Here is a 24,677-nt window from a genome sequence, read left to right on the forward strand (position 1 = left end):
AAAATGGAACTCAAAATCTTAAAAAAAAATTAATGTTGAAAACTACCTTTCTATATAATTTCAAGAAATAAAATACTATTTACAAAAAAGTAAAGAAAATAAGATGTAAAGCATTAATCAAGAATGATTTCTAAAATGTCATATGGTTGGAAGATGGAGTATAATTAGATTTCTATTCAGTTCATAAGATCCTCTAGACATTTTCTACTTATATAACCACAGGCAGATCATTCAAGCCCTGTAAGCCTCAGTTTTGTCATCTGTAAAGAGGGGATACTAATACCTGTCACACAGCATTCTTCTGAGGCTCATGTGACATAATGTGTATAAAGTACTTTGCATATATTAAAATATTATATAATATACCAGTTGTTATTTCTTTCCTACCACCTTTATTAGTGATTCATATGGTCTCCAATCTTTCTCTTTGGATATTCTTCCAAAGACTTATTTTCAGTTGAAAAGCATTAGCAAACATAATTATTTTGCTGAGTCATTTTTGCTGTCTTTATTTTATAGGATATTTTTCCTATTCAAAACTCACATTACTGTCCTATCCACAGGTCATCTTGGTTGGTTGTTTCCTCACCAATCAAGACTTGCAGAACCACATAACATCAGTCTCTAGCTTCTTGGCAACTTTTCCTCCTGGAACTGAGCTGCCCTGTGCCTGTTAATATTATACATAGGGACAAGTTATCTAGCTCTTAGTTTAAGAACTGAAATGTTGCCAAAGATTTCCTGTCAGAAGCAAGTTTCCATCCATTAGCAAGTGATGAACTCTTTGATTTTTCAGGGACTACTTGCTTCAGAAATTGAAAAAGAAGTGTTAAGTAGTCACAATGTCAAACTGGCAAGAATGAGAAAGTATGAGAGTTCTGCTTATCAAGGCCAATACTTATTATCAACAAGAAATCCTAGAAGTCTGGCGTGGACCAGAGAGTGAAAACGACTCTTTAGGCTAACATGATACAATTAGGTCCATTCCAAAAGTTTAAAAGCAGAAAATGCTTCAACTGGTACTCATAAATTATTTTGTTTTTTGTTAAAATTAGAGATGTGTCTCTGTTTATGGAAAACCCATTCAGAGAACCCAAACTTAAAAAATAAAAAAAACTAAAAGGATAATTAAATATTTGTTATAAAAAAGACTTTTCCTTAAAATTTTCAAAAAGTTAGAGTTTCTCTGTTTTCACTAAAACTTAGAGTGTAGAGAGTAATTGATAATTAAAAATAAATCAGAAATAAATAAACATGTTTGAAATATTAATGTAAGTTAAGGGTAGCAAACAGCCTTATAGATAGAGCACACGTGAATATACTGAACATGGTATAGTAGAGCCATGATTTATCATCATCATATGTGCCATATGTACCATATGTATCATATGTACCAGAATGAATCATTTAAGAACCATATCACCTTGGCAAGTTACTCAACCTTGTGAGGTCTGAGTTTCCTTATTTATAAAATGAGGGGGCTAGCAGAATGATCTTTGTGGTCCCTTTCAACTCAAAATCTGAATTTAAAAAGAGTTGACTGAAAATTCTGGAGTTCTTCACTACCTTAACTTTATATGGAGTATTTGGGGCTAATTAATTATGCAAATCATGGTTCATTCCAACTCTCTCTCTCCTAACTATTATGTCTATTCTGAGATTAGGTGGAAACCATAAATCAAATAGAAAAATGTAAACTGGAACAGCATAGCAAAGAAATCCATAGGAGAATAAATAGGCAATAAAATCATGTTAAAGCATTGCCTCACTTTATACACAAATGAGTACTTTTTCCTATACCATCTAGCATACTGAGGAAATAACTATATTCCGATGACAACTTAAGCTACAAATGGTTAAAATTAGGATTTCAGTTTTAACATATCCCTCAGCTGCTTTTGGACTATCAGCTCTCTTCATGTGGAACCAGTTCCTAGTTTCCCAATATCTCAGGCTCTGCTCTATAAGCACCGAATGACACTTTAAGTTAAGTAATTTCTTGCTTCTCAGACAATGTTCTCATCTGCCTTTATACTTCTACTTTTTCCAGGATATTCTTAGTTCCTAGAGAGCAATTACGGTTATGGGTCCACTCTGGTAATGTATATCATCACGAGAGAGAAAAGCTGCTTTCCTCAAACAGCTTCTCTCTTTCTCTTCTTTCTCTTCATGTCTTTCTGCTCTGGCAAAATCCCTGAGTTCTAGTATAAATCATACAGCATTCTGATTTCCCACCACGGCTGGCATTATCCTCTTCGTTACTGGCATCATCATCATACAGAATGTTTCAAATATGTTCAAAGCACCATGATCTTTTTACATCAGTTTTGGCAACAATTAGTTCAAGGACATTTTAAAAGATAATATAATTAAAAGTTTCTAATTGAATAAAATTCCTCAAGCATTGAGATAGGTTCTAGGTCCATGATTTCATTGGTAGAAAGAACTCCCACATGAGGAACTTCTACCAAAGCAGATTAGCACCTTATACTCTTAGAAAATGATCTAAAAAGGTTAAGTAACTTGCCTAGAATCTCACAAGGGAAGGACCCAAACCTAGAATTCCTAACTCCAAAGCAAGCTCTTTCTACAATACGCAGTGTTATATTGCAAGATTAATGTTATCTTGGGGCAGCTAGATGGCACAGTGGAAGAGGACCAGCCTAGCAGAATCTAAGTTCAAATCTGACCTCAGATACTTAACTCTTACTATGTGATCCTGGGGAAATCACTTAACCCTAATTGCCTCAGGAAAAAAAAAAGATTAATACTGACTTTTTTCTTTTTAAGATCTAAAAAAAATCAACACAAAATTTTATTTATTTATTTATTTTGTTAATTGGAGAAAGTTCTCTGTAAGTTTGACCATTTTATGACCTACAAACCCAAAAGTTCTCATAGTACTAAGCCATTTCAGGTACTATCAAGGCTGTCTTTGTACTGAACAAGTGTAAAGCTCTTGACTGTTCAGAGTAAAAGCTTTATAAATCTGGAAGTCTTCCAAGCAAGTAAATCATATTGCTTTCATGTGTACAGTTATATAATATGTTAAGCAGCAAAGATGGAAGAGCTTAAAAAAGTAGTCACTTTTTGGCAATTTCAAATGGTGTTACATGGAGAAAGGTGAAGTCAATTTTTCAGCCTTGTGTCCTTGTGGAATTTCACAATAATTTACTATTTAATAAATTTAATATTGGTAAGGCCCCAAAGCTTTACGAAAGCCAAGCAAAAATGACATAAACTCGAAAAAGATTATATCATTTCATAAAAGCAAAGTGATGGGGCTGATAAAAGAAATGAATTTCTCTATTAGAATAGACTAGCAAAGAAACACCAAAGGAGACTGGTGGTGATAGCATAGCTATTCCTTTTAAATTAAATTTATATTATTTAGAGCACTCAGGTCATCCATAACAGAAAGAAGTATTACAAATAGATCTGTACCAGGTTATAAGGTGGAAGCAATATCAAGGAGGCCAGTGTTACTACTTCAGTAGAGGGAGTAAATTGTAAGGAGAATAAAATGGTTGGAGATGAGTAGCCCTGTTATAAAGAGATTTGAATGTAAAACTGAACTTTATATTTGATTCAGTAGGTGATAGGGAGGCACTGGAATTCTGGGAAAATAGTAAAAGATCCACATGGTTAGACCTGGACTTTAGGAAGATCTACTTGACATTTGAGCGGATGATGGATTGTAGTGGGTAAGACTTAAGACAGAGAGACCTATAGCAGACTAATTGCAATAATATGTTTGTGAGGGGATAAGGATTTATACCAAGGTGATTGAAGGCAGTGTCAATGAAGAGAAGGGGGTGTATACAAGGAGATGCTATGAAGGGATAATTGATGGGCGATGGTGTCAGATTGGATATAGGAACAAAGAGAGGGAGTAACAAATTGACAACACCAGATTGTGAGTTTGGGTGAGTAGGAATATGTTAGCACCTTCTACAATAATAGAGAAATTCACTAGAGGTTTTTGGGGAAGACAATAGTAAATGCTGAATTTAAGATGGTGCTGAATTTAAGAGGGTTATAAAATATACAGTTAATGCTCAGGGATTCACTATGGAGTATTTTTTTTTTTTTTTTTTTTTACTTTTTATAGGTTTCTTCCACTAGCATGTAGTTCTTAGAAGTATACCAGGAAGGAACTATTGTTACAAATGTAGCAGATTAGAATTACAAATCCCTCTAGTGCTCTCCTCATTTTGCTTCTGTGTTTTGAGGAAACTGCCATTTTTATGTCATTTTAAGGACCTAACCTAGCTACCATTGTCAGAATGGGGAATTAAGAGGTGGAAGCAAAAGTTTATTTTTTTTTTTTTTTTTTTTTTCTTTTTAATTTTTTATTTTATTTTATAATTATTACATTTTTTGACAGTACATATGCATGGGTAATTTTTTACAACATTATCCCTTGCACTTACTTCTATTCAGATTTTTTCCCTTCCTCCCCCAACCCCCTCCCCCAGATGGCAAGCAGTCTTATATATGTTAAATATATTACAGTATAATTTAGATACAATATATGTGTGTAGAACCGAATTTTTTGTTGCACAGGAAGAATTGGATTCAGAAGGTAAAAATAACAGTTTACATTCATTTCCCAGTGTTCCTTTTCTGGATGTAGCTGGTTCTGTCCATCATTAATCAATTGGAATTGGATTAGCTCTTCTCTATGTTGAAGAAATCCACTTCCATCAGCATACATCCTCGTACAGTATCATTGTTGAAGTGTATAATGATCTTCTGGTTCTGCTCATTTCACTCAGCATCAGTTGATGTAAGTCTCTCCAAGCCTCTCTGTATTCATCCTGCTGGTCATTTCTTATAGAACAATAATATTCCATAACATTCATATACCATAGTTTACCCAACCATTCTCCAATTGATGGACATCCATTCATCTTCCAGCTTCTAGCCACTATGAAAAGGGCTGCCACAAACATTTTGGCACATACAGGACCCTTTCCCTTCTCTAGTAGTTCCTTGGGGTATAAGCCCAGTAGTAGTATGGCTGGGTCAAAGGGTATGCACATTTTGATAACTTTTTGGGCATAATTCCAGATTGCTCTCCAGAATGGTTGGATTCTTTCACAACTCCACCAACAATGCATCAGTGTCCCAGTTTTCCCACAGCCCCTCCAACATTCATCGTTATTTGTTCCTGTCATCTTAGCCAATCTGACAGGTGTGTAATGATACCTCAGAGTTGTCTTAATTTGCATTTCTCTGATCAATAGTGATTTGGAACACTCTTTCATATGAGTGGAAATAGTTTTAATTTCATCATCTGAAAATTGTCTGTTCATATCCTTTGACCATTTATCAATTGGAGAATGGCTTGATTTCTTATAAATTAAAGTCAATTCTCTGTATATTTTGGAGATGAGGCCTTTATCAGAATCTTTAACTGTAAAAATTTTTTCCCAATTTGTTACTTCCCTTCTAATCTTGTTTGCATTAGTTTTGTTTGTGCAGAAACTTTTTAATTTGGTGTAATCAAAATGTTCTATTTTGTGATCAATAATGGTCTCTAGTTCTCCCTTGGACACAAACTCCTTCCTCCTCCACAAGTCTGAGAGGTAAACCATCCCATGTTCCTCCAATTTATTTATGATTTCGTTCTTTATGCCTAAATCTTGGACCCATTTTGATCTAATCTTAGTATGTGGTGTTAAATGTGGGTCCATGCCTAGTTTCTGCCATACTAATTTACAGTTTTCCCAGCAGTTTTTGTCAAATAATGAATTCTTATCCCAAAATTTGGGATCTTTGGGTTTGTCAAAGATTAGATTGCTATTTTTATTCACTATCTTGTCCTGTGAACCTAACCTATGCCACTGATCAACTAGTCTATTTCTTAGCCAATACCAAATGGTTTTGGTGACTGTTGCTTTATAATATAGCTTTAAATCAGGTACACTTAGACCACCTTCCTCTGACTTTTTTTTCATTAGTTCCCTTGCAATTCTCGGGAAGCAAAAGTTTAAAAAAAGTAAAAGTTTTACCCCCAAACTTCCAGATTCAGTGCATAGTATTAACAGAGGGATACTTCTTAAACTCAAGATAATATAATCAAGGTAATAATTCACCCTAAATCTGCATGCTGTTGGGGACAGAATTTTGCTTGATTGGTACAAGAAGAATGACTCTCCTAAAGTGACCTCTTCTCCTCAAAACACAGGTCTTCTACAAGGTTTGTAGCTTCTGGGACTAAAGCTTTGAACTACCAAAGGATTAATTTATACAACTAGAATAATTACAAAAAATCATTCAGAGAAACAAAAAGTTAATAATCTGAAAGAAAACAATGAGAAAAAAAGTGAGAAAGCAGGGAGTCTAGTAGTACCAGATCTCAAACTATACTACAAAGTAATAATCATCAAAATTATTGGGTCCTGGTTAATAAACTGGGAGTTTGATCAGTGGAAGAGATTAAGTGCACAGTATGCAGAAGTAAGTGAACACAGAAACTTAGTGATTGATAAATCCAAAAATTCTATTTGGATCTATAACTTACTATTGGACAAAAACTATTGGAAAAATTGAAAAGCATTTTGACAGGAACTAGTTATACCATCTCAGACCATCCACCAAGACAGACTCCAGAAGGGCATATGACTCAGGCATAGGGGATAATAATATAAACAAATTAAAGAACCAAGGAAAAAATTATCTATTATATCTGTAGAGGTAGAGTTCATTATCAAACAAGAGACAGATAAGGTCACAGAAAATAAAGCAGATTGTTTTGATTATATGATACTAAAAATGTTTTGCAAAAACAAAACCAATGCAGGTAAATAGTGTGTGTTTGTGTGTGGATGGGTGGAGCAAAGAAGCTGATAAAGATCTCACTTTCAAGTGAAAACTGATTCAAATTTATAAGAATAAGAACCATTCCCCAAGAGACAAATGGTCAAATGATAGGTAGTTTTCTAAGAAAGAAATCTAAGCTATTAATAACCATATGGAAAAGCTCTAAATCAATAATAATTAGAGAGATGCAAACTAAAACAACTTCAAGCTTCCATTCCATTCCCGTAGAATTAGAAAAATTGACAAAAAAGAAAAATGATAAATGTTGTGGGGAAACAGGTGCATTAATGGAGCTGTGAACTGGTCTAGCCATTTTGGAAAGTAGTTTGGAACTGTGCCCAAAAAGCTATTAAAGTATGTCATGCCCTTTTACTCAGTGATACCATTACTTATTCTATACCCCAAAGAAATTAGAGGAAGAAGAAAAAAAAGCAATATGAATAAACATATTTATAGTAGCTTTGTTTACAGTGACAAAGAACTAGAAACTGAAGAGATACCATCAATTGGGAAACAAATTATGGTATATGAATGTAAAAATAATATTGTGCTGTAAGATGTAATGAGGGATATAGTTTCAGAAAAACCTTGGAAGGCTTGTATGAATTAATGCAGAATGAAATAAGTATAATAAGGAGAGTAATTTGCATGATAACAATAATATTATTAAGACAAACAATTTTGAAAATCCTAGGAACTTCAATCAATACTAATATTAAACAAGATCCAAGAGTACTCAATGATGAAAGAGGCTAGCCATCACCTGACAGAAAGATAATAGACTTAGAATGCATATTGACATTTTTGTGGGCATGGCCAATTAGGAACTTTTTTTCTTGATTATAAGTGTTAATAGTAGGTGATTTAGTTTTTCTTGCTTTTTCAATGTGGAAGAAGAAAGGGGAGGGAGAAAACATCCATTTGGAAAGAAAATGAAAAGAGATTATGAAACAAAGTGTGTGTATATACATCTGATATATGTATACCTATATGCTACCTATGCATATACATAATACACATATACACATGCATATACATATATACATACACATGTACACATAACAAAATGGCAGGAAGCAGAGGAAGATGAGTTCCATCTGACAATGACATTTTTAGGCTATGGAAGACAAGGTACCCTAGCTCACAAGAAAGGACAATGGACTAGCAATTCCTGGAGACATAGCAGAAAGCCAGAACTGCCAGAAACCAGCAATATGGAATAGAGGTAGACTAATTCAGGGAAATAAATTTCCATCACTCTAGAATAAAATACTACTCAGTAGAGCACTGTGAATCATGGGACTATATTGGTTTCTGAGGTATGCTTACTTACTGTATAGTATATTGTTCTTTTCTATCAGCTCAAATGTAAGTGCCATAATTTTTCCCCATTAAATTGCAAATAAAACTCTTCATGTTTTGAAAGTTATGAGTCTTTGTGCTAATAAAGAGAACCAGAGACTGTCTTTGAGGAGTGCCAAATACTGAACACAGAGAGACAGAAAGAGACAGAGAGATAAAAATCAGAGAGGGGGGGTTAGGGAGGGAGACAAAGAGAGAGAGGGAGACAGAGAGAAAGGGAGAGAGAAAGAGAGTGTGAGAGTGAGAGAGAGACACACACAGAGAGACAGAATGAGAGAGATACAGAGACACACAGAGTGACAGACACAGAGTGAGAGAGACACAGAAACAGGGAGGGGGATAAAGGATTTGGAAGAGGGAAGAAAGGACAGAGAGACATACAGATTCAGAGAACAACAGTGCTCAGTGAGGAGGGGAGAAGAGAGGATGAGAGAAAGAAAAGGATAGAAATAAACAGGAGAAATTAATGATTCCTGATGTACCTGGGCTCTTTAAGAGAAAGCCTCTGACACAGGTTACATAAAGATCAAGGAAACAAGGTTCTTTGATTCAAAAAATTCATCATCCAGTGGGAGAGATATGATATGTACAAAGCTAACTATACTATTGTTTGAAATGCTAATGATTATTCACATTTCAAAACCATTTTATAATTTGCAAAGTACTTTTCTCACAACTCTGCAATAATGGAATTATCATTCCAGTTTTACAGATGAGGCATAGCTACAGGATAAGTTGCTTGCAGAGGGCCTTAAATGGGAAACTAAAGTAATTTGCATTATGTTTTGTAAGCCATGGGGAATTACTGAAAATTTTTATTTTCAATGTCTTGGGTTGCATATTTTAGAGATGAAAGCACCAAATTTATCTTTTTGAGAGATAAGAGAAACCATACAATCAATGAGAAGAAAAAAATTGAAACTATTTGTCAAAAAATGGTAGAAAATTACCTCTTTTCAGACAGCATTAGAATATAAACCTTTTTAGATGTTTCTTATAACATTTAATATGTTATTTAGGGCATTTGTTGAATAACTAACTACTCAACCACCCACCAAAAATAATGACCTATTTTTGATGGTGGTTGCTAAAGGCGAGTGTTAGTTTTCTACCCCTGTCTTTTGTACTCCTCCTCTTCTTCTGTCTTCCTCCCCCACTTCCCTCTCTCATTACACCTATCAAGTTGTTGGCCTTTTCACAAACCTTGCCCTTTGATAAACTCATCAATTATTGCAGCAGGGTATTATATTGGCCTTGCTGGCTGAAGTAGGTAGATAGATGCCCTAGGTACTGGCAGAGAACATGAGAAAAATGGATTTTTTTGGTCCAGGATGCTTATATCCAGGAGTGGCTCACTGTAGGGATCAACATCCCAGCACATTGTCTTGGAGTAAATCATGGACCACCATCATAGTGTAGGACTGCTTCTTTAGATCATCACTCCAAGGGTCCAATTTACTATTTGGGTATTCTCTTTACTTCTTAGTAGGTGAATACCTAACTTTGGAAGGCAAAGGAGAGATGAATTATGGTTGTGGGACAAAGATAAGCCAAACTGAACATAAAGAGACTTATTAATATACTAAAGAATCTAATTTCACTGATAATAAAGTCAAATTCTTAGAGTACAGATTTTGTTTTTTGATAACCTTTAAGGTCCTCTTATAATATTCAACCAATTGTTAAGATTCTGCTGCAATCTAGGATACAAAGATAAAGTAGTTCAACTGGGAATTGAAGGTAAAATATTAACACTACTATCAATCTACCCAGGTTACTTATACCTTCGGAATCCAATACTTTTCGTGCAACAAGAAAATTGGATTTACACACATATATTATATCTAGGTTTTATGTAAAAATGTATGAGATTGCCTGTCATCTAGTGGAGGGAGTAGAGGGACAGAGGGGAAAATCTGGAAAAATGAATACAAGGGATAATGGTATAAAAAAATTACTCATGCATATATACTGTCAAAAAAAGTATAATTATAAAATTAATAAAAAAAAAGATAAAGTAGTTCATAGCAGAAAGATAAAATAGTTCATAGCAGAGTCCATAAAATAGTTCATGGTAGAGAAAATAGTGGATCAGTCATGGGAAAAAAGCAGAGCATCTGGAATGCTAATTATAAGAATTATTATTAAAATAATACAATAATTATTATAATAAGAATTATTGTAAAAATACAATAATTGTATTAAAATAATACAATGTTCCCCTTTCAAGGTTTAAGAGTTTAAATCATTAAACAGATGCAAGTGTGTCTTATGGGAATATATATATACATATTTAAAAGTTCACATATTTCAGGTTAAGGGATTTGAGCAAGAGATAAAAGGAAAAAAAAACTAAATGCTTCTGTAACTGTGAAAACAGTGCTTTTAGATCAAACTGAAGGCTCTTTTTTTCTGAGGATAGCAAATAATTGTTACAGCTATAGAGGGGACCATCTTCTTTATCATGTCACTGTATTAAAATTGGGAATTTTCTAATATTAGGCTACAGGGTGATCAGGAAATATTTATGGTTGTTATTTTTCTCCCAAATTGTCCCAAGTTGTAGAAATGCTCCAACAGGTGGCAATCATCTTTTCATTACAATCTTTTATAGTCACAAGTGAAATTGAGACCCATAGAAGATCTTAGCTTAAAAAGGCTAAATTTTTCTATTTCTTCCAGGGCCATCTCCAGTTGACATGGTCTATATCTGGCCACTGGACCTAGATGACTCTGGAAGGGAAATTGAGGCAGATGACCTTGTAGAGCCCTCTTCACTGAAATCTAAGTCACTTGTATATCTTAGCATCCCTCCCTGATTTCTCTTTCCTGTTTGAAAATGAAGAATAAAACAGTCACAAGTAGCTAAACTCTGGGTTTAGTCTCTTTTACAGAGTGATAATTACCTTTTCCTCCAGCAGATGGCACTCAACATCTTTTTCTTTTTGCTGTTCTACTTACCTTTTGGTACTCCCATGTGTCAGGCTGACTTTGCTCAACCAGTTGACACATTACTTTGGTCTGCTTTCTCTTCACTAATACCTCAATACATGAAGGTTAGACTATCTCTAGATCTTAGATGTCCCCTATATACCCCTGGGATGTATATTGCCTTTGGGCCATGTTCCTCTTTCCCTTCCTTGATCCAAAAGAATTTGCCCCAAGTGTGATGATTTATAATTATAGCTCTGTTAGTCAATTATTTGCTGCTTCCCAGGCTTAAATACCTACTTCCAAAATCAAGTGGGGAAAAAATAGGTGGAAGATTTTCCTCCTACTAATGGATCCTTAGAATTCTACCTCACTTCATTTCTTCTGTGTTGGTTCTTCTTTCTCCCCACCATGTTTCTTTTAGTTCAACTCAATAGCTGGTTCCTTGTGCAACTACACTTGCCTGTAGTATGATGGAATGTCAGGGTACTATGGCATAGAGTTAAAATAGCTCATACATGCAGAATTACATTATATTGTTAATCTGAGAGGCTTAAATCATTAAACAATTCCAGATTGCCTTATGTGTGTTTACCTTCATCTAGACCAGAAGTTCCTAAACTTTTTGTCACATGGACCTCCTTTGTCAGTCTTGGAGAAGTCTATAGAGCCATTCTCAGAATAATGTTTTTAAATGTACAGAATAAAATGTATACAATTACAAAAGGAACTAATTGTATTGAAATATATTTGTCAAAATATTTATTTTTTAAAGTTCACATATTTCAGGTTAAGAATCCCTGATTCAGGCCCTGATTCTTGGTTTTATTTTAATATGTAACAGTCTGCCATAGATCCACTCTTTTCCCCAAAGGAGTGTCTGCTCCTCTTAATTTTAAAGGAGTAAAATTATTTTATAATTGTTTATCCTCCTTGGGATTTTGGTCAAGATTCTGTCTCTTACCACTTTTCCCTATGTATTTCTTTATCAAGCTTTTCCTTTTTCATTTTGTAGACCTCTACTATTAGGCTTGACATATACTATTTCCTCAGCTCCCTTTAGCTTCTAGCAAACTAGATTGCTGCTGCTTTTGCTTTTTGTTCTTCTCTCTTAATTTTCCTTCTCCTCTTCCTCCTTTTCTTCCTCATTCTTTTAAAATCCTGTTCATCTTTCTTTAATCAGACAATGTCTCCAGTATTTACTATTTGGATCAATCTATCAAGAATTTATAGGATTACATCATGAACTAAAGAAGATCAGAATAATACATTTTTTGGAACTGAAGCACCTAGAAGCTAAAATGGTGTGTTACTTGGAAGTCTCGGTGATGTGGGGAAGTTGTAGATTCTATATCCTAAAGGATCAGAAGAATTAGTTCTGTCTTGAACAGGAGCTTGACCAAAAGCAGGATAACAACCAGAGGTGTACTGGTGTTTATCAATCAGATGTCTGGGGGTGGATGTACACAAGACACACCATTTCAGTGTAATCTGTTTTATTAACATTTTCCCAATTTTAAAGTCTAGACAGCAAAGTAATAAATTAAAACCTGATTTGTGACATTTGCTGATTTCCCAAGTGTAATTGCTCTGAAATGCTCACACCAAAGACTTAACAATAGATTATCATAAGCAGATTTATGCCAACTCCAGCTTTCCTATAGGAGCTTCCCTGCTTATAGTTAAGTCTAAAGTGTCCAGAAAGAAAAAGGGTTCAAGGTTCAATAATTTAAGGGTTCAATACTATGTGGAGATTTTACTATTAAACTCACTAAACGTAGTTGCTTATGTGAATTTTTAAGGCTAGCTGTGGCTGGACTTGTTCCTTAGCTTTCCTTAGAGGGGAGGGCTCCCACTGCTTTTGTTACCTCATTATTTTCCATATATTTCCTTATTTTTCCATAGAACTATGGACTCTAAGTTAAGTAAAATTTCTTGCTCTGATATCTCCTATACATTACTGATAAAATTATCATCCAAATATGCTACTTTGTTTATTTCTATTTAGAATTCATTAATGAGCTATATGAGCTATGAGTTATAGTCTTCACTCAGTGAAATCACACAGCTCTTGAATTTTTACCTAAATTTTTCCTAAATTTATCTAGAATACATATTTGACTGGTTTTGGTGCCATATGTCTTTAATCCCTACTTCTAGGGAGTGCTGAGGGTAGTAGATCTTTTAAACTTGTGAGTTCTGAACTTGAGTGCTAAGCTGAAATGGGTATTCACAATCAGTTCACCATCAATATGGTTGGCCCTTAGCTGTGTAAGAGATATGTTTAAGAAACAAGACCAGCTTGAAAACAGAACATTTTAATGTTCTCATGCCAATCTAGTAGAATGAGGCCTGTAAATGATCCCTGCACTTCCAGTCTAGGAAAGATAGAGAGTTCGATTTTTTTTTTTTTTTTTTAAAGTGACCACTTGAAAATTCATATGATCCTACTTACCCCTCTATAACTGAAACACAAATTGAGTTTACATTTTATCTTGTACCCTTAATAGTATTCCAAATTTAATCCAAATCTAATTATTTGAAAAAGATTGCCAAATAAATGATAGATATAATAAGGAAGACATTGCAGATGAAAGGTGGCATAGGAAAGGGATCAGATGGTGAACAAGATGGCGAATTATCTTTTCCACTCACAGTGAGGTTTTGCACATTTAAACAAAGGGCAAATGGAATTAGGCTTCTGTTTGGGTTAGCTCTTAAAATTATACAGATACAGGACAATCTAAAGTGAGAGAAAAGTCTTAAAAATCGTGAGAAAATTTGAGACACCCAGATTTCTGAACATTTTATCTCCTGTGGGCATATTCCTAGGTTACCTCCTAATCACTGATCATTAATCATGGGGGTGTATATTCCAAACATTTGTCCCTGAATCTGTTGTATTTAAATTGTCCTGAGGTCCAGATATATATTGTATCTCTAAGGATTTAGTGTATAATTATTTCATGCATCAGGCTTAAAGCAAGCCAGATAGATACCTGAGCCCACTTGGAGGCTTTAGCAGCCTGATAGCATATAAATATGCATGCAATACTGAGAACCTGAGCAGAAAGAAATCTTTCAATGACCTTTCATTGCCCTCCAGATATATAAAGACTTGACCAAAGGCTTCCATAATAGGAAAACTATAATTTATGTTTTACCAATGGCATTTGGAACAGGCAGTGCAAGGATTATCATCACTGTTTTACAAAAGTGAGTGTTGAGTCTGAAAGAGACTGAGTAGTTTGTTCAAGATCACATCATTTGAGAAAGGAATCTCTTAGGGATCCTGCCCTATTTAACTGATTTCCTTTATTCATCAGTTCTTTTTAAAAAATCTATTGCGATGCTCCTCAGAGATCATCTTAGGTATATGTTAGTGGTATAATTCATAGGATGAATATATACATGTATGTATATGAATGCATATATATATATATCTTTATAACTATCTATAGTTGGACAACCTCTATAGAATGTCCAATCTAATTAAATACATTACTCCATTCATTTCTTTTTCCCTTGGGTGGATAGACAAATCAAAATCCTTTAAAATTATTAGAGATCTCATCTGAAGACTCTGTGATAGCTTGGTCTTGATGAAATTAAGACAATTTAATTTAGAAAGCAAAATATTTGGAAGACCTAATCACCCATTGCAGAGGTATGAAACTCATTATCCACACGCCTACTACTATCAAACTAGATTAATATGTCACTGGAAAATGTTTAAGAAAAAAATTAGACATTCAATACAATATAATGTTCATTTATAATTTTGTAAATCAATAACCACTGACAGGGATCTATTTCTATTTGATTTTGACAATTTACTTGACAATATTTTACAATAATCCCTAGAGAATCTTTCACTAACCTAGCTTTTATATTGGCTCTTCTCTATCACAGTATTAAAAATCTTTGCTGAATAGATTCTTGTTTTATGTTTTACCTAATGTTTATAATCAAAAGGTTATGGTTATTTCTGTTGTTATATCTTCCAAAGAATTCTGAATTATTTAAATATATTGATAGAGACATCTTGCTTGGGACTAGATAGAAATATTCACTTCACCAAAATCTTCTTGAAACAAAACAATTGGACTGATGAGGAGAAACCTGAGGCTCTAGCTGAGATGGATCAGTTCTTTTCTGGTTGTCTGATTACCTCTTTCTCCTATCCAAAGTACCAAAGGCTGGGTCCGCTTAGCGAATTAATTCGCTACTCAATGCTATGTTAAAGCAAAGTCTTTATTGATAGTAAAGGGATAGGAAGGCATTTGACCTCCAGAGTTTAAAGGCTAGACTTGCTTGCATAGGGGATGATAGTTAAAGGGAGGGAACGCCAGAACAGAGTTGATGGGCACTAGGCAAAGAAGAACCAAGTGCAAGAAATAGAATTTTAGGGATTCTTTTTATACATAATCAGGGTTATAAAACAAAGTTTGTATGGAGATGTTATCCAAGAGGTTCTGGAGAGATTTTGTAAATAAGACAAGAATTTCTAAAATTCTATTAATCGTTTGTGTCTCAGGTTATCTCCTTTAACCTCTCCTAAGACAGGAATTTCCTGTTAATCATTTGTATCTTGGGCTATCTCCTTTTAACCTCTTCATGGACAACATGAATTTAGGATCATAGATTCATGTTAAAGCTGGAAGAGATTCTAGAGACTCACCAAATCTCAAAATTGTGGAAAAGCACAAGATATCTGCTGGCCCAACCAACAAGTGATTATTCAGCTATTACTCTTCAAGTGAGGTGGACTCCATTACCTTCTGAAGCAGCTTATTTCAGATTAAGGTATCTCTTATAATTAAGAAGTCTTTCCTGCCATTAGATTTAACCCTTCTTCTCTGTAACTTCTACTCATTGTTTTATGCTTTATGGCCAAGTAGAAAAAAAGTTGAATTTTCATGTGACAACATTTTGAATACTTAAAGAAGGTTATCATCCACCCTTTGCTCCCCCAAAAGAATTTATTTTCCAAGCCAAATATTCCTAGTTCTTTAAGTTAATTCTCATATGGCATGATCCCAAGACCTCTTACTAACCTTACCCTTTTCTAAGTAACTCTTTTTCAAATATGGCATCAAGCAAATGCAATATTCCAGATGCACTCTGAACATAGGAGGAAGGAAAAGTAATAAAAATTTATATAGCACTTAAAATGTGATGGCACTGTGCCAAGTACTCTTACAAATATTATCTCATTTGATCTTCACAACAACCCTGGATTGGTTGCTATCAATATCTCCATTTTACAATTGAGGGAACTGAAATAAGGAGATTAAGTGACTTGCCCAGGTTTATACAGCTAGTAAGAGTCTGATGTGACCTCTGGTCTTCCTAATTAGAAGCCCAGTTCTCTATTTACTCCTCCACTAGCTGCCTTCAGGATTTCTGATCAGGACAGAGATTATTGAGGCTATCAGCTCCACCATTTAAAACATTATTTTTCTCCTTTGAAGCCTGATATTTTCATTATGCAGATAAAGAAATATAGGCCTAGAGATGTTAGATTAATTTCTGAAGATGATGCAAATAATCAGTAGTAGAAGAAAAATTCAAAACCTATCCTTTTAATAGGATACAACTTCTAGGGGAATTATAGCAATAATCCTAAAGTCCCCTGAGTTTAGAATGCCATTGTTCTAATACTATCTGTCAATGATTCTAAAGTCTTCTGGCCTGTAGGAGAGTCCTACAAACATTACTGAATCTGTTGGTCAGTAATAACCAAGTTCCTGAGACAAAGACCACTCCTTAAATCTACTGTAACCATAAATTTAGCAAATAAGTAACATGAAGTTCTGGTCTCTCTAATTTTGCCCTATAAGTTTAATCTTCTTTTGGTCCTTTTCTAAATCTTTTTGGAACTCAGCTCAAATTGGCTTTATAATTATAATAAACTTTGCCTCTTGACTTGGAGATGGGTTCGAGATTGTAAATTCTTTTGAGATACCTCACAACACCGGTCTGCGAATCCAACCTTTTGGGGACTCCTTCTGAACCTCAAAACTTTGATATCAATTCTAGTGTTCACAGTAAAAAGAGGCTCCTATAAAATGTCATTAAAATATCAGAAAGTCTTTAAGTCTTTAAGGAATACACATACTCTAAATTACAATAGGTGTAGTTATATTTTTGTTCTCTTCTAGGCTGCACTCTGGACTTCCTCTAAAAGTCCCTTCCAGCCCTGAAACATACCAATTAGAAATTTTCTCTGCCAGGAAAATCTCTCTGATCTTTTGACTTTTCTCAGGGGCTCCTTTGAAGGAGCATATTCAGGCTAGCTATGGCTCATTCTTCCCTATGCTTCACACCAGACTTCCTTTCCCCAACTAGAGAATACCTTTGTGCCTTTACTCTGCAATTTTTAGCTTCCTGTTGTATGCTCTTCCCCTAGTCAGAATATTAATTCTTTGAAGGAAAATACTATCTTTCTACTTGCAATTTTATTCACAGAATTTCCCATAGTGCCTGCCACATAAATGCTTAATAAATGCTTGTTGACTGAATACATAATGACTCATTCTATATGTTATATTAATATTTTTCTATTTTTGTCCTATTTTGTTTTATTAATATATGAAGCTGGGGTGAAGGCAGGTAGTAAAAAAATGTAATTTCATAGAATATAACAACTTAAAATGTTACATGCAGAATTCCTAATGGATCTTCATAACATTTTTTCAAGCATAATTCAATAAGAAATTTCAAACCAAATTGAAGAAATTTGCTTCATAAGAAATAAAACCAAAACTCCCCCCCAAAACCAAACTTAGCAACAAGTCCTTTTAAAAATCTAGTGAATCTGTATTTGTTGGGTGATGTTTATTCGAAAACAAGAAGGGTTGCTAGTACAAAACAACTAAAGACGAAAGAGTTAGAAAGCATTGACAAGTGAAGATTATTTATATTTTATGGAAAATTCCTAATGTAGGAAAAATAAAATTTGATTTACATGTAATTTTAACACCTGTTTTATAGATGAAAAGTATTTAATAGTAGATAAGAGTTATGGTCTTAGAGTTAGAAAGACCTGCATTCAAATATAGCCTTTGACACACACACACAGTAGCTGTGTGATTATGGGCAAGCCAACTAATCTTTCAGTATCTCGGGTAATTTTTTTTTTTCTAAATTCTTATTTTATTTATTTATTTTTTTCCTGAGGCAGGGGTTAAGTGACTTGCCCAGGGTCACACAGCTAGAAAGTATTAAGTATCTGAGATCAAATTTGAACTCAGGTCCTCCTGAATTCAGGGCTGGTGCTCTATCTACTGTGTCACCTAGCTGCCCCATCAGGTAACTTTTTTAATAATAGTTTTTATTTTCAAAATTTACGCAAAGATAGTTTTCAAGATTCATTCTTGAAAACCTTGTGATCAGATTTTTTTTCTCTCTTCCTTTCCCCTCTCCCCTAGATAGCAAGTAATTCGTTATATGTTAAACATGTGCAAATCTTCTATACATATTTCCACATTTACCATCCCTGCACAAGAAAAATCAGCTCAAAAACAAGAAAGAAAAAAAGCAAGCAAACAACAACAAAAAGGTGAAAATACTATGTTGTGATCCACATTCAGTCCCTAGAGGGAGCAGATGGCTCTCTCCATCACCACTCTATTGGAATTGGTCTGAATCACCTCGTTGTTGAAAAGAGTCACATACATCAAAGTTGATCACATAATCTTGTTGTTGCTATGTACACTGTTCTCTTGATTCTACTCACTTAATTTAGCATCAGCTTATATCTTGGGTTACTTTTTATTATTCATGAATTGTTGATTTGTTTTAGATAAGAGAACAATTTCCTATCACATAACACAAATTCCTACGCTGTTAAGCTCACAAATCTGGCCCTTCTCTCACCCAGTTCTATAAATATAGGTACTTTTATGTTTTAAATAACTTCACATAATGTGTGTCATATTGCTTGCCTTCTCAATAGGTGGGGGACAGGTTGGAAGGAGGAAGAGAATTTAAAACTCAAAATTTTAAAAAGTGAAAACTAAAAATTGACTACACATATAAGGCTCTTTATATAACAAAAATTAGCTTTCTAGCACCATTTCTGAATTATTTGAACTAAGTAGGGAAGGAATTAGCATGAACTTCAATATCAAATTAAAAATAAACTTAAAATGCATTTTCAAACTGACAATTAACATATTCCTTCATAGTTACGAATATATCTATCTACATATTCAGATTCAGACACATACATATATTAGAGCAGTATAGTAGAATGGTAGTATTGAGATTCAAGGGGACCCCCAAAATGTTGGGGTTTCAGACTGGCATTGTGAGATATATCAAAAAAATTGCAGAATCATACCCATCTCCAAGTCAAGGGGCAAAGTTTATTATAATTGTAATGCTAATTAAAGTGGGCTAAGTTTCAAAATAAGTTAGCAAAAAACCAGGAGTAAAGGGAAATTTAAAGGGAAAAGTTAGAAAGACCAGGTGCATCATGTCACTGATATGCTAATTTTATGTCTTAAAGCTGGAGCTGAAGAGGCTGGTTCTGACTCTGTGCACAGGTGCATTACCCATAGCTCTCTGGGCAGAGCTCATGGGAAGAGTGGGGAGGCAACCATTCAAAGATGTATTTTAGGTCTGAAATGTCACTGATTAAGTGATGGGCACCCAATTTTTTCCATACTTGTGTCAACTTTAAGCACTTAATCACTGTTGCTCATTAGTCTCAGAAACTCTTATCACTGACCAACAAATTGTTGGTCTGACAGCCAGTAATATTTGTGGTCACAGAATCCTGGTCATATGGAGTAAACTGGAGCAGGATACTACATCACTCCCAAGGCCAAATACTTCATGACTACTGCTACATCTTCTCTAGGAGCTTCACTACATTAGTAGGATAGTATACAAATATATAGCTAGCATATATAATCTATAAATAATATTAGCATGTTATACATACTAGCATATAATTAGTATATTATATAAATACATGACATATTACAAGTCTATCTATAAAGAAATATTGAGTATATATACTAAATATATTTTATATGTGGGAATGAAGAGGGTATTTATATCTCCTGTAAAATTTGTTTGTTTCTATTTAGGTTTGACAAGTAAGAGGTAGATGATGAATCCTTTGATTTTATTTGAAGCACTTTCATGCTCATACAGAGTGACACTGAAGTTTTGCTTGGATCTTTGCAACAGATGATTTGATCTGCTTATATGTGAAGTCAACAAAGTGGTCAGACCATGTGAAGCTTTTTTGTAAACAATTGGACAAACTTGTATTTAGCAAGAATCAGGAAGCTAAAGCAGTGGGATAGAAAGTAAGCTGCTAGAGAACAAGACTATTGCATTTTTGTTTCCGTATTCCTAGCACCTGACATAGTGCTTTGGAACATAGCTTGTTGAATTGAATTGAATTTAAGCTTTGCAATATAGCTCACCCCAAAATATAGCAATCGTGGTATTTAATGAGAGTAGAATCCAATGCCTATATCTGTAGCTCTGTTCATTTTAAAGTATACAATGGGCTTGATCTCATACTTAAGGTGCCCAAGAGGGTATGCTTCAGAAAAACCAATGCATTTGTCTTTCCCTTACTAACCTGCCATGCCAGAGCCAAAAAAAGGCAATGCAAAACAACCCACATTTCACAGGAGATACAAATAGCCCATTCATTGGCACATGTGCACTACACTGGGTTTCCAGCCTAGTTCTAGCTTTGCTTTCTGAGAATATGAAAGCATTGTGCCTTTGGGAGGATTTTCCATGAATCAAAGAAACGCAACTTCCCCGTTCTTAGAACTTAGAACAAAAGAGGTTTCCTGGGCAATCAAAATGAAGCTGAAAATACTAAGGAAAAACACAGAATGAGCCATTTTAAAACACCTTGTGGAATGTAGCCAAGTCTTAATTTAACCAAGCCAGAAATTCTCAGCCACACTTTTAGAGACTATAGGAAGAGGTGTATTCTGGGTCCTTTTAGGACCAGCCCTGGGCACTGTTGGGAAGTAAAGGAAGTTTGTTTTGAGGGTGGCCTTTGTCTTTTGTTTAACTTTTACCCTCCCTTTTAGGTCCTCCCAGCAAGCTACCTAGTTTTCTCACAACTTCCCAAGTCTTGTTTGGTGCCTGGCTCCTTGGGGGAAGTTTCTGATAAAGACATTTACATTAGGGTGTTGGTGACTTAAAGTTAAACCAGAATTAGCTTTATCATTCCTCATATGAATTTTTCCTCCCTCCCCACTCGCAGTGTTCCAAACATCGTTTTATCCCCCTTCTTCTTTAAAGGGTTCTTTGAATCTATTTTAAATCCAAATGAATAAACTCCTAAAAGCTAAATTTCACACTTCAGTAGAAGGGAGATATTTGATATTTTGGTTGAGAAGTTTTCTCTCTCTTGTAGTCACATCACCTCCTTGAGGACTTCCTACTTCCCCTACCTGTAAGGTTAGTGGGACTATGCCATTAATTGGCAGGCTTTATTCATAGGGGAGTTTAGCACCCTAAAAGAGTTAGTTAGCTATAACCAAGAGAAAGACACCATGAGGCAGGAGGGAAGGATGGAAAGAAAGGCATCCTGAAGCAGAAAGACTTGGCAGGTTAACCCAGAAAGGATTCAGCAAAAATAGTGGAGGCATGGACAGATTTATAGAGGATTTGAAATCTGATTGGATATGGTGATGTGGGGTTACCCAAGACCTCTGTAGGGAGTGGAACTGTAAGGTCGAGCTGAATCTCATCAGTGCCCTTCCCTGCCTGCCTCACGGAGTATTCTTATCTGTACTTCAGACACTGCCCACCCCACCTAGTTACCCAGGACCTCATGGGATGTATAACCAGAGCTCTGAGGTCTGGAATTTCACAGGGCAGAAGCAAGGCTTTCTAGAATAGAAATCTAGAGAGAAACTTAAAGAAAGTCTTCAGTTCAACTTCTTTATACAATCTTCTGGCACAGTTCTTGGTACATCGTAGCAGTTGTTGATTTATAATTGAGTCTGATTTATCTGTGAAAACACCAAAGTCTAGAAAGCCAAAAACATCTTGCCCGGGGTTCCCAATAATCTTTTTTTTTTCTTCTTTTAAACTAAAAGATCACCTGCCTTGTTGGACCACGAAATACATTTTCCCTATTCCTTTTCCTATTAGCAAGCCAAATCTAATATTACAATGAGATCCACATTTATTAAAATGCTAGCTCTGGGTTGGATTAAACTGTAAAACTCTTGCACAATTCTTAGTTTCTACCAGGAGGTGTCTCTGTTTGCCCCATCTGAGCTCTATAATTTTAATGTTTCTTATTTTCATTTTTTGATTACACGTATTTGTAAGCAGGGGATTTTACTATTTAGGGAACACAGATAGCTATTTCAGGGAAGAAGAGAGAATCTAGTTAATTTTCCAGGATTAACTATGGTTGGCTCTACTTCAATTACTTTTGTTTGTTTAGTGAGCCTCCTGCTTATAGTCTTGTATCAATTTTTTGAGGAAAAATTTCAAAAGTAGCCCTAGTATGCCATTAACACTGACAATAACTCTTCCTCCAATTTTTCCCTCTTTCCTTTCACAGTCACTTGCTCTCCCTATTCTTCAGCTTGCTTCTCTGTAAAATGAAAACGTTCTATTGTGAATTCCACCTTTCTTTGTAACTATAGCACTTAGCACAATATCTGGTAAACAGTGGGTATTTAATAAATGTTTATTGACTGATTCTGAGACTCTCTAGCTCTAGAACTATAATCTTTGTTAAAAAAAAAAAAAGAAAAAAAGCAATTAAGAACAATGAATGATTCTCATTGCTAAGATGTCTTTTTCTTTAAATAATGGTGTCACCTTATCTCCGAGCCTCAGTTTCTTTATCTGTATAATGAAATTAGATGAAATTAACTCCAAGACTTTCTTCTCTGACATTTTAGGATATTGCAATATCATTCAACTGCAATCAGAGCATACAAAATAGTCTAGTTCTGAAGAAGCTATTTGAATACCTCAATCTGAAATCATGCACCACTAAACCTGATCACTGACCGTGGAAGGCTGCAGAGAAAGTGTTTTGCAATCTTTAAAGCGATATGACAATCCTCTCTCCTCCCTTCCTCAATTATTGGAGTTGTATGGAAGTTTTTTGAATTTCTTTTCTTTCCATGGATTTTTACAGAGTTTTGTTAGCACATTAATGATCATTGTATTGCTACACAGAACACAGCACTTCTTAAAACTTTTTCCACTTGGAATCCCCTTTTTGCCTGAGAAATTTTTACAAGAACTTGGGTATATAGGTATATATAAAAGGTATACAAAGCAAACATTTACTGACATCAATCATAATTTTGCAATCCCCACATTCAGTTATGAGATTCCATATGAGGTCGTGACCCGTAGTTTAAGAAGCTAGGATCTAAAATAATGCCTCAAGTTATTGTAAGCCATGTGATACAAGAATATAAATACATGTCTTCCTTTGTGTCTAGCTAAAATGATCATATTTTGAAGAGATAGAAAACATTATATGACATGTATCAGAAAAGGGTTCTGGTAAAAGGTGACACAAAAGCTGAACATTGAGAAAATGAGGGATTATAAGAAGTATCAGAGAAAGAGAGTACATTCCAAAACAGCTATTAACTGTATCTGGAACTTCTAATATACCCTGCAAGTGTTGCTCATTTTTACTTAGAGACTTCCAGTGTTACAGAACTCATTACCTATTGAGATAGTCTATTTCACCTTCTAAATTAAGTCATTGTTTCCCCTTATTTGGGGGGAAAGGGGTAAAGCACTGTTTAGATAATCAAAAGACTTGGGTTCAAATTTTGCTTCTATTACACAGTGATTATACTTATATATACATTTAATCTTTATAGGCCCTCAGGTTCCTCATTTGTTAAATTGAGGGGCTTAGACTACATAGTTTCTAAGATTGTTTCACATTATAAATCTATGATCCTATGATCTTTGAAGGTTAAATTTGGCTCTTTGCAACTTCTATTATGGTTCCTAGTTCTGCCTACTGGGACCAAGCTGTAAAAGTAAAATCCTCTCCTCATACTTATTAAAGAAAATGCCCCAAATAGATCCTCAAGAATATAGAACATTTTCCCTCCCCCCAAGCCTTGCACAACCAAGTAGCTTCCTCCTAGTTAAGTGAGCCTCTCAGAATATTTACCACCAATGGGTATGACATAGGGAGTGAGTCTAGGATCTTTAGACTATAAGTCCCAAATTCTGACTACTAATCCTTTGCCTTAGAGCCAATGTAATATTTTCAGCACTTATTTCCATATTAGATTTTGTAGCAACCTGACCCCTAGATGTCTACTTGAGATTTAAAAACAACAACAACAACAAAAACAACTTATGGTATGTATAATCAATTTTCCTTTTTTTCTCATCCATCTCCTTTTGTATTAATGAGTTGGATGGAGGTTTTTGTCTATTATCCTGTTGCCTCCACAGGGAGTTGTCAGGAAATTAGTTATCATTATATCACAATCCATAATCTCCGACTCTATAGAAAAAATATCTCAAGTTTTGTTGAGCCAAGTAACCAAGAAATA

The sequence above is a fragment of the Sminthopsis crassicaudata genome, chromosome 4 (genome assembly GCF_048593235.1).
Source record: "Sminthopsis crassicaudata isolate SCR6 chromosome 4, ASM4859323v1, whole genome shotgun sequence".
NCBI lineage: Eukaryota > Metazoa > Chordata > Mammalia > Dasyuromorphia > Dasyuridae > Sminthopsis > Sminthopsis crassicaudata.